Source organism: Bombyx mandarina, chromosome 10 (genome assembly GCF_030267445.1).
Source record: "Bombyx mandarina strain Sakado chromosome 10, ASM3026744v2".
NCBI classification, from domain to species: domain Eukaryota; kingdom Metazoa; phylum Arthropoda; class Insecta; order Lepidoptera; family Bombycidae; genus Bombyx; species Bombyx mandarina.
Genome location: NC_143217.1, coordinates 7,452,791 through 7,457,524, shown reverse-complemented (window position 1 = coordinate 7,457,524; position 4,734 = coordinate 7,452,791). Strand labels below are relative to the sequence as shown.

General features: G+C 39.8%; 1 long non-coding RNA gene across 2 annotated transcripts; it reads left to right on the top strand.

Annotated features, from left to right (window-relative positions):
* Positions 1-1,275: 1,275 nt before the first annotated feature.
* On the top strand, positions 1,276-4,232 carry LOC149502192 (uncharacterized). 2 transcript variants are annotated; one of them, XR_016323655.1, is made up of 2 exons: positions 1,276-2,327; positions 2,498-4,232. It is a non-coding gene; the product is annotated as an uncharacterized LOC149502192 (long non-coding RNA). The 2 variants fall into 2 exon arrangements; XR_016323656.1 differs by having other exon boundaries at positions 1,276-2,392.
* Positions 4,233-4,734: the final 502 nt, after the last annotated feature.

The following is a 4,734-nucleotide window of genomic DNA, read 5'->3' as shown; positions in this document are numbered from 1 at the left end:
AAAAACAGTCAACAGGTAGGTAGATATGATTGTACAGTAGGGGGTCTTATCGCTAAAAACGATCTCTTCCAAAGAACGGACAGAAATTCTGAAGATACAGCAGGTATATTGCGGTGTACTATTAACAATATCTAAAGAGTGTGTTCTATCAATATAGACCAAACCATTACTAAAATTAAAACATTACTAAAGAAAATACATATATTTATACAATAAATAGATACCTATATGTATTTCTACGTTTTACATTATAATATGGAATCACTAAATGAATAAATTTACTACTAAAATTGATTTTAAACAATATTTTTAAACCATTAAACACCTGTAATAAATAAAAATATAGGAGGAATAGGCAATTATTGTATATTCTAAAATACCTATTTGATATGGAGAATATAACTTTCTGTGCTGTAAATATAATGTCTTTAGTCCTTAGAGGGAAAAAGGCCTAGGGGTAGAGGTCCCAAACGATGGTCGGACCAAATAGCGGAGGAACTGGGGATACCTAACAGCGACGCACTCCACCGGGCTGCAGGGCGGGATCGATGGAGACAGTTGGTTGATGAAATCGGACGGAGTCACGATCCTCAGCAGTGAGGAACCGATCGAAGAGAGAGAGAGAGTCCTTAGATAGGAAATTTTAATCTTTTATTGTATTTCCGCTCTTTAAGCAGCCCTATATGGTCACATAGTCCTTAAAGGCTCCGGGTTGTCAAGCACAATACATATTTCCGTTTATCAATAATTAAGTGTGTAGTGGATTACTTCAAATTTGTTTTTTTTCATAATGATTGCTTTACTAATTTTATCGGGATTACCTGATAAAATTTTTAGTTATTTATAAATACACTAATAAATTATAAAAGTGTTTTCACAGCCATTATAATTTAGTACAATAACGTTCAAAGATGTGTAAAATTTTGCTAAACTATGTAATATTATTACAAACTAAAAAGTACTTGATAAAGCTTTTTAGTAACGCCTATTAAATGATATTATATTCCTTGGGAAACTTCTTTGGATATATAATCACGCAAATTCTTTATCCCACTATAATCCTCAATATTAGCTAATTTATAAAAATATTTTATTTCTCAATTTTTTCTACTACATATTATTATGTGTCAATTTTGTGATTTTGATTTCGAAAGATTGTTAGATTCATTCTTGATTGAACACGTTTCTTCTTATTATTTCTTTGATTTGTAAATAATTGAAAATATTATCTACTTAGCTGATAATTAATTTTAGTGCGTACTTAATTATTTTGGTATAGTAACCGGCAAACATCGTGAGCAAATGACCTTGGCTGCGCAGAACCGAATTTTAGATCACTTTGGTGGTGAGGGTGAGGCGCGACGGCAGGGGAAATCGTATCGAGCGCGTTATTGGTAGATCTGTCGAACCTTGCGTAAAGTACGCTTGCGTACAGTGAAAAATCTATCGTTATTAATCGTTAAGTTATATTTTATTATAATTGCTTGTTGACTTTGTTGCCATTGCTATTTGTTGAGTGTTTGTTGATTTTTTATAAAAAATACATGACGGCGTTAACGATATTTATGTTATATAGCACGTGCAATAGGAGTGACTCACACAAGCAAGGTGCGCCGGCCGTGTCGTTCCACTCGTAAACAACAGCTTACATCAGAAGTGAGATCAGGACTCTACTCTCACTGGCGTGACGTGTTTGAACATGTTCGAAGTACAGCAAAAAAAACATGATGCAGATCAGAATACTAGTAGTGGTACGCCACAAGAGCGTGAATGCAGCATACGTAAGTCGTGTAATAACGTCTCTGTTACCTCGATGGAAGATCTGAGCCACGAAGAAATCGTCACATCTTACGTTCTGGCTCATGTTGCCCAGTTTGACTGTCGACTTCATCACATGGCATTTACTAACGGAAATACAACACGTAACAAGCTATTGCAAGAAATTAAGGCAAGTGCAAATCTCAAGTGAAACTTCGATCGCAATAATGGATCTGTCATGACGAGTGGGTAGTTCCGACACGAATCGTTTTTAAGCCAATGACTACTGCTAGAGTTACATGGCACTAGTACAGTAAACCAGGACATGAGACTGTGAATTGTCGCTGAAATTTTAGAATCTACTCGATTCAATACCAATAACACTACACGTTCGATGACTTCGGGCTCCAGCAAGCAAGCAAACAAGAAAGCAAGCAAGTTTCCGTGGGGAAGAAAAATTGACACATCTGAAGTCGTCGTGACCTGTAAGATAAGACGTCCGGTGCGTTCGTGTCTGGCGATGCGGCGGTGTTCGGGTTCCGCTGGCGGATGCAGGTTTTTCCGGTGAAGTGCGTGCTTGTGCGTGCTTGACATGTGTTCGCGGTTGGCTTCCTCAGTGTGGGAGTAACATCGTGTAAGAGAGGTGGAACCCGTAAAATTATAGTTTGCGTGGTGGCTGGTAAGATTTGTTGCGGTAAGAAGTTTGCATGGTGGTAAAATGTCTTGTGAGTCTGCACAGGTAGCCGGAGGTGAGACTTCCGCGGTCGCGGCCCACCCAGTCCGCGAGAACCGGGCAGATCGCCTCGACGGTACGGAGGCCGGCTGACGGGTCCGCCAAACGACGAGACCACGCCTCCAGCACGGACTGCCGATATTGGAGCCCCCGCGCTACGGCTGCACTTGCGCTAGGGCGCGCCGCCTCGTAGGAGACTGTGAGGTATCATTGAATAACTGCGATCGCGCGCTGCCGGCGTCGCAGCGCGGCGACGTTCTCGTGGGTAAGGACGTGGCACCAGACGGGTGCTCCGTATAGTGCCATCGACCGCACGGGTACCATCACCCTGCCTATTTCTGCCGTGAAGCAGTGGTGTTTTTCGGTTTGAAGGGTGGGGCAGCGGTTGTAACTATACTGAGACCTTAGAACTTCTATCTCAAGGTGTGTGGTGCGTTTACGCTGTGGATGTCTATGGGTTCCAGTAACCACTTAACACAAGGTGGGCTGTGAGCTCGTCCACACATTAATACGAAGAGCATAATCAAACTAAATTAGATACGAAGTTTAAAGGGCCGTTTAAAGTAGTTGAAGTATTGGATGGTGTCGATTTAATTTTGACTCTCACACATTCGCTTAAGGCTCGAGCTGCTACTTGCCTCACAAAAATACAGCCTGCAAAACCTGAACAACCTCCTCATCCGTGGGCGCCCGGCTCTCGCCTGCAAGTCGGCTGTTACGTGTGCGGTGATGCGAGCCATGTAGCTTCTGGGTGTTCCATGCGCTACAAGAAGAAAAACGACACTGCTCCAGGTGCTGTGGCAGGTCCAACCAGAGACGTCAACGTGTGTTCCAGAGCTTCAGTGTGTTACAGATAAGTGGTTTTGGCTCCCCCTTTATGTTCCATTCAGGGTCAGACTGTAGTCCTATAAAACAAAGCCATAGTAATTTATTCAATGGTAAGCGGTTTCATGAACAAATCACCGTAGTCACCCTAGACACGCCGTCATACACTATGCCGCAACAAACTGGTGGAGTATTCAAAAGAAAGGGTAGAAAAATTGTGTACGACGTATATTGCTTCATTATAAAACAGGGGAAGAATGATATTATGGAAAAAGTAAAACAGACTTCGGAAGCAACAAAAACATCAGTGAGTACTGTTAGGTGCATTATTAACGAAGCTAAAGGCTCTGGCTTGCTCATCGTGCTTGGGACTCCGGGTAAGAAAAGATCAGGGAAGAAGAAAGTTACCGGAATGGATAGTTTCGTTCAATCTGTAATAAAAAGGCTTCGAAAATTTTAAAGAAGATATACATTTTAATGGCTCGGAATGAAGTTTACGACGAATTATGAAAGAGCTAGGCTTCAGATGGAAAAAAAAAACAGAAAATAATCGGAAGCTGGTAATTGAAAAAAGTAACATTTGATTACTACGAATCGAATATCTTCAAAAAATAATTAATTATAGACAAAAAAGAAGATCGAACCGACCGAGTCGTAAACTACACCGATGAGCCCTATGTCGACTTAACACGATGATGGCGACTCGGGTGATGAAAACAGTGATGATGATAATGGTCAAGATTATGATAACGAAAAAAAAATTACAAATACCAGCTTCGCTTCAACTGAACGAAGACCTGGCAACAGCTCTAGTTTTGACTTAATAGAAGGAATATCTATTTTACCCCAAGATTAAATTATTACAATTATTAACCTATATTTTTTGTTGATGTTCTAATAAATATATAAATAAATACATATGTTGACTTTAATAATTTAATTGCATTATGACGCAGAGTAAATAATATTTTTGCACGTGAGTGTACCATGCGCAAACTTACCCCCACTACGTCAACAAATGCTCAAGAAGTTTGCCGGCTATTATACATCTTGCCTATATCTGCCGTAAAGCAATCAAACCCGATTTGAAAAAGTAGTCTTTGAAAAGCTGTTGAAATTTTAATCTTGTGTTACAATGATGATGGGGTATACTATGGCTTGACTGTCCATCTTAGTAAAGACCCCTATTAGTAAATAGGGAACGACACTATACTACATATTTACAATAATTTCTTCTAACTAATATTTTCTTCTTCGTCGGTCTTGTCATAGTGGTCGTGGTCACGCTGATGATGTAAGCCCAGTACTATGTATGTAGTTATTATGTATTAATTAACCATTTCCTTATATTTAAATATAAACAATTATAATAGTTATCCTATATTCCTTGAACCTAGCTTTTTTCGTTTCCTGCCCTT